The sequence below is a fragment of the Sinocyclocheilus anshuiensis genome, unplaced genomic scaffold, assembly GCF_001515605.1.
Source record: "Sinocyclocheilus anshuiensis isolate Anshui unplaced genomic scaffold, SAMN03320099.WGS_v1.1 scaffold973, whole genome shotgun sequence".
Classification (NCBI taxonomy): domain Eukaryota; kingdom Metazoa; phylum Chordata; class Actinopteri; order Cypriniformes; family Cyprinidae; genus Sinocyclocheilus; species Sinocyclocheilus anshuiensis.
In genome coordinates, this window is record NW_015554121.1 from 58,138 (window position 1) to 65,307 (window position 7,170).

Below are 7,170 nucleotides of genomic sequence, written 5' to 3' on the forward strand. Positions count from 1 at the left end.
CTCTGTCAATTCTTCGTCATCAGTTAGGAACCTAGGTGTGCTATTTGATAGCAATCTTTCCTTCGAAAGCCACGTTCCTAGCATTTGTAAAACTGCATTTTTCCATCTCAAAAAATATCTAAATGATGACCTATGCTCTCAATGTCAAATGCAGAAATGTTAATCCATGCGTTTATGACCTCAAGGTTAGATTATTGTAATTATCAGACCAGATGGTGGATCAGCACCTAGAGAGGACCTCTACAGCCCTGAATGTCAGCGGAGATCAGGAAAATTGATGAGCCCCAGAGACAGATCCCCAGTTAAGACCAGAGGAGAACTGGCCCCCTGACTGAGCCTGGTTTCTCCCAAGGTTTTTTCTCCATTCTGTCACCGATGGAGTTTTGGTTCCTCTGACTTGCTTAGTTGGGGACAAATTTCCAGCGATTTCGTCTGAGCTAGTCTTCTAAGGACACCCTAAGTTCCTGCCAGGCCTCGGCCTTGACTTTCCATTCACCAAAGATCCTAGGATCTCAGCTGATGTCTCTCTTAGCTCTTTTTCACTTTCCACTGGGAAGAAACTCCCAATCACCATCGAGTCAGAATATCTTTGGAATTCATCACTCTTCAAACCCGGAAGAACGTGATTGCAAGTCCAAACCCTTGAAACCATTAAGACTTTCATCCGAGACTGCGTCAGGACGCTGATGGTTGTTGGTTTTTAACTCAGGTGGTTCTGACTCATTGTCCATAACTGCATTCTCTGGTTTCTCTAATGGCTTCATTCATCCACTTTAGCTCCCCTTTTGTATGCACGCGGGAGTGTATGTATGTTTGTATGCTTGTTTGTTAGACTAGTTTGTGTTAGTGTTTAGTTAATAAAACTCTTGTGCACAAGTTACATGAGTTTCTGATTCTGCCTTGCAAATTAATGTCCCTTACGATTTTGATCCTCACTACATAATCTAATGCATTAATACTGTATGAAAGTATTTTCTGTGGCCATGGAAATATTCTTTCCTAGAGTTGATATGAACTTACACTGAACTAATCCGTTCGTCCAGCGAACATTCAGTTTATTCTGATTTTCAAATACAAAATTTGTTAGATAACTTTTCATATACTATTTTCATTACACACCTCCCCAGTCTAGGGATGGGAAGGAGTAATGAAGAAAGTGGTGGAGGAATGGAGGGAGCTTTCCCCTTCTACTGACTCGCACGCAACACCATAATCGATGCAAAACAAAATAATTTATTGAACACAAGGAAGCAACCAGAACTTTAGGAGGGGTCAAGGGCAACATAATAAATAGAACAAACTAACTCTAAAAAGCAATCTACCCTACCAAATAAAATAAAAAAAATTAAAAAAGTATAAAGTATTTCACTAACTTCCTTGCTTTCCTTAAACAGGAGAAAAAGTGTAGTTAACATAAATGGCAACCACCTCCCTACAGCTTCCCACAAAAATAAATAAATAAATATTCGGTCTTAAGGATTAAATATCTTTCAACACACCTTTGTCAACAAGTTAACCACAAACACAAGAGAAGTCAGCAGGGGGGTATTCCAAAAAGCAGGTTATGTGACATACCCGGGTATGTTTGAGGATAAGCGAGTGGATAATCTCAGCTTTCGGTTCCAAAATCAGAGGTTACTTTCAGGGTATGTAAGTAACCATAGTAACTTGCTCTCTGAAGATAACCTGCTCCGGAGCAGCTTCTGTTCCAGGGTTAGTTCACTTCAGCGCACGTGTGATCTACTGACGAGCCTTCAGTGGGCGTGACAGATAGCGCACATTATATAATATTACAATATATATATATTTGTATATGTTACTGATGAAGTGCTAATATAAGTAGGCTAATAAATAAGGTAATATATTATTCTAATATGGTTATTATATTTATTTTATTGGCATATGTAACAGTTTGTAACGGACAGAACGTTACTTGGTTTTATTATTGTAGTTTCGCTCCACTTTTCTTGTTGGTTTCATAGTGTGATGTATTTGGGTCACATGTAGTACCATTAGGAGCAGCGTGAGGGCGCTATTGCCTGAAGGTAACCGAACATATAAGCCCGATCACCATAGAGTAAGTCAGTTCGTTTGGTAGAGGGAAACTATTTGGTTGAACTCATGCTACCGGCTTGCTCTTTGAAAGTCCTTAGTTGAGAACTCTTTGAGTTTCTGCTCAGCTGTGAGTATGGTTTGGTTTATTTACCTGACAACGTCTGTATATTGAAGTTACTGATGTCAGCCATTTGCTTTCTTTTTAGAAAGGATTTTATTTATGTGTCTACACTTGTCTATTCTACAAATGATTGCTTTCTTCGTGTGTAATTGGCTGGATTCATCTTAAATCACCTCTGGGTACGAGGTGTGAGTTCATCCAACGCGGCACTCAGGGCAGCAACACGCCGAACGCCAATGACACTGTGGGTTATAGGAATACTAACATTGCATCGCACTCAAATAACTTTGTGGATCAAAACGTCATCTCATCACTCATCAATTCTCGTACTTCAACTATACATGGAACGATAAGTTTATTTCAAATCATTGACTGAATTAAAAGACAAAGTGCATTTAAATTGATTATGGTTTATTTGTTGGTTTTTGCACCTGTGTGTGTATATATACACTTGTGGGAAGAATAAATTAGGATACAAAGATCATTTGTGTGTTGTGAAGAGTATTTTAATCAGTACATGTTAAAAATCTGTTGAACCCTTCAGAGTAACAGCTTTAAAGAAACAAGGTGTTACAAGTTATCTGTATAAATTATTAAACACTATGACAAGGTAATGTTTAATTTTATTATATTTTATATCATCTCGCACATGGATCGACATTCTAAATTCTAAATCAAAATACATATCTGCTATGACTTAATGTATAATTAGCATCAAACAAACAATATAATTCATATTCTCAAGGATTAAAGATTAAAAGGAAAAAAATAAAAATTATTGCACAACCATCAATTAGGTGGCGATATGCACTAAGCATGTAAACGACCATTGAACAAAAGAAGAAGAAAGAAACCGCATGGCGCGCTTTTTCTTAGCATCTGTTTCCATAGTGATTCGTCGCTCTGTTGAGAATGTCTTGAGTCTTAACCAGGAACATACTCTGAGTTGAATGAACTTACTCCCGGATGCGTTTTTGGAACCACATACCTCGAGTAAGCAAGGTTTGGGGTTAATCAACCGAAAGTTCAGGGTTTAGCTGACGGTAAGTTAACCGTGCTTTCTGGAATACACCCCTGAAAAGACTCTTGCTCCAAGCCTCCACACTCCAAACATCTCAGCTCTGCCTTTTAACTCCAAACATTTCCTCTAGCAGTGGTGTATAAAGTACCTGAAAGCCATACTCAAGTAAAAGTACAGATGTCTTACCAGAAAATGACTTTGGTAGAAGTTGAAGTCACCGTTTAGAGTATTACTTGAGTAAAAGTCTTAAGTACAATAAATATCACATACTTGAAGTACGAAAAGTATTTTTTAAATCTTAAACATACTTAAGTATTGAAAGTAAAAGTACAAGTAAATGCAAAATGGAAAAGAAGCAAATAAATATATATAAAAAATGTTCATACAGAGCTTGAGTAGCAAGATTGTGTTCAGTTTTAACTCTTTCTTCCATTTTGTATTTTTGGGTAAGAATAAGAAGCACTTCACCCGGTACTTAGTGTCTTTCATTCCAACATAAGAAACATTTCTGGAATCTGCATCTGAAATAGCATTTAGATGTATTTACACAGTTTATATATCTCAAAGGGGACATGGATGCATTTAAACTGCAGTGACAGATGCATAAATAGGCCTAATGTTTTGTTTTTAATATAAAACGTTGAATACTGATATTTGAAACAATTTAAAACATGAAAAAAAGTCGAAATGTGAAATTAAAACTGCCAGTAGGTGACAGCAAGTGACTGTATGACTGCTTTAAATGTTTGAAAAAATATTTTTTATATATATTATTTTTTTAATATATTATTATTTTAAAACATTTGTTAAAAATGTAGAAAAGTAATCAAAAAGTATTCAAATGTAATCAGTTACATTACTTTAATAAAGTAATTGAAATAGTTACACTACTATTACAATTTAAATATGGTAACTTGTAATCTGTAACCTATTACATTTCCAAAGTAACCTTTCCAACACTGTATATCGCACACCCCAAACTCGACTTGAGTGGAAAATGAACCATCTGCGGTTGTGCGCGCAATTGTTTGCACGTGAGCAAAGGTGTTTTTTAGGAGTCTAACTTGCAGATGCCAGACCACTGATTCGTCAAACTGCTTTCCTGCAGTCCGTGTTCTTCTGACTTCTGACTATTTTGTAGTAAGTAACGAATATGTTTCGGGGAAATGTATCGGAGTAAAAGTATACATTTTAATTAGGAAATGTAGTGGAGTAAAAGTTAAAGTTGGCTGAAATATAAAAACTCAAGTAAAGTACAGATACTCCCAAAAATACTTAAGTACTGTAATGAAGTATTATTACTTCGTTACATTACACCACTGTCCTCTAGTGGGCCAATCAGGATAGTGCAGTCACCAGCAGAATCATCAACTAATTGAACTCCACTTGTTAGTCCTTATCAGCGTTTGAGAGAGGGGGAGAGAGAGAGAAAAGCAAAACAAAACAAACAGAGCACATGCACAAAAGAGACACTCCCACTTATATATGTCCTGGGACATAACACATTGCTACTTATTTACGTTTTCGCTTTGGGGCATCTGACAAGTGCCTCTTTGAAACCATGTTTTTCTTAACATAATGCGAGCACATTTTCATATTTAATTTTCAAAACATAATTTCATTTTACTACATTATGTTTAAAATGTGTTTGTGTTGTAGGGGAAAAAAACAAAAACCTACACAATTAAATTAAATTTCAAAGTGGTCATTTGGGACTCCCCTAGCATCCTGGTGGGCCTTCTGTTAAACAACATTTACACCTCCCAAAGGTGGGTTGACCAATGTGGAGGTGCAACTTTGAGCAGGAAAAAAAGTTTAATGTATTTATAATAGCAGAATATATATATATTACCCCATACATCTGGGGTTTCAGATGTGGGAATGGTGTCCGCTCTCCCCTGTAAGTAATTACAGACAGCCTCGACCCAAATTCCACTCCAAGACAGGTGTTAGAACATGCTGGTGTTTTTAAAATGGCTTAATGATCACAGAGAGAAGTCAAGAGTTTCTGCACCATTTGGGATGATCACATCCTAAGCAAATGGTCTTCAATTCTAGAATGGGAGCAGGTGAGCTAAACGTAGAACCATCAGACAATGGGGTGTTTGAACTTTATTAACATACAGATCACAGCTGTTAGAGTAGCCACTTCTTTTACATTAGGGGTGGTAAAATGTAACTGTGTAAAATGTTTTGACTTTAGGATGTTCGGTGTTAATTCAAATTCAAGGTGCTTCATGTATTTTGTCACTGCTACACTTCAAAATAATCTTCACTGAGATCTTCACTGGCCTAATTTTTCTTACACCCCCTAGTTTCTTTAAAGGGACAGTTCAGCCAAAAATAAAAATGTGCTTTTAATTTACTCACCCTCAGGCCATCCAAGATGTAGGTGTGGGAACATATATGCTTTTAATATTTTCAGCCTTTATTCTTCTTACTGTGTAACATATAATCACAGTTTTACATGCAAGGCTGAACTACCCTCATACGTTTCTGTTAAGAACTTATAAACAAGTACATGGTGCACCCGGGATGTATGCCAATGCTTGGGCCGGCAGAGAGGGAGATGTATGTAGTTGAGTTGTTGGCCACTTCTCATCTGACACTTGACTAGTAAGCGACATTAATAAAAGACTCTTCATCTCGACCCCAGACTCAGTCTCTTCATTCCTGATCCAACATAGGCAACCTTTTTCTTCTGTAGAACACTAAAGATGATTTTTAGCGAAAGTGGTCCTTGGTGATTTATAAAATGCAAGTCAGCGGCTGCCTGTATTTGTGAATTAAATGAACAAACAAAAAAAAAGCATATAAAGGAACATCAAATTAATACCTGTGGCTTCTGATGACATACTGAGGTCTTAAGAAGTGAAATGATCGGTCTGTGTAAGAAATTCAACATTATTTACAACATTATTACCTGTAATCCAGAGTCTCAGACAAACGGTACGGAGTGACATCCAGTTCGCGAACGAATCATTCTTTTGAATCGGTTCTTTTTGGTGAACTACTTGAACTTGTCGAATCGTTGGATAAAATCGTCTGAATAAGTTCACAGCTCGAACAGCACAGATCTACACGTTACTCAATCAAAACTCACTTTTGGACACCTGACAGTCTCTCCGACTGGAAATGAGCCAAAATACTGGAACCAGTTCATTGAAATGAACTGTCCAAAAGAACCATCGTTTCGCTTCATAAGACCTCAATATTTGGTCAGGAACTAGTAAATACTGTTTCAGCTAAAAATCTTTACTGTTCTACTGAAGGTAAAATGTCACGTACATCTTGGATGGTCTGAGGGTGAGTAAATTAACAGCAAATTTACATTTTTGGGTGAACGATCCCTTTAATTGCCCTGTCTAACATCAATAGAGTAAATTAATGTAAAAAAAAGTACCTTGTTAGTGCGCTTTGCTTGGCCATTTGTTGGGATAAACAGGAAAGTGTGTCCAGCTGAATTCAATTAGAGTTTTGTTAAACGAATTAAAAAGAAGCTTAGTTTACCGCGGTCAAGGCTGCGGTCGTGTGAAGACCGAAGAGTGTAAAGACTATCGACTCTACCGTGCGACTCCACCGGGCAGGGACACCGGCAAAGGACATCGTGCGACTCCAGCTGGCAGGACACCGGCAAACGACATAAGTATCGCTTTTTATCTCTCCTCTTTCCTACTACTTGTTTCACTTCTGTTTCAGTTTTTATAACCATTTCTTACTATGTGTCAGTAAGCTGTTGTTATTTTAACATGTGTGTTTGCCTGTGTTATTTTTTAGGATTACTGATAAACTACTGTAGTTTGATTTGTATTAGTTATCTATTTTAGTTTTAGTTAGTTGTAGTAATGTTGTCATTTTATTAGTTTTTTTATTATGTCTATATAGGTTTCTTATTAAGTTTTATTTAATTTGAGTTATTTCAGTACTTCAACATACAAAATGGAAATGAAATAATATATATATATATTGAATG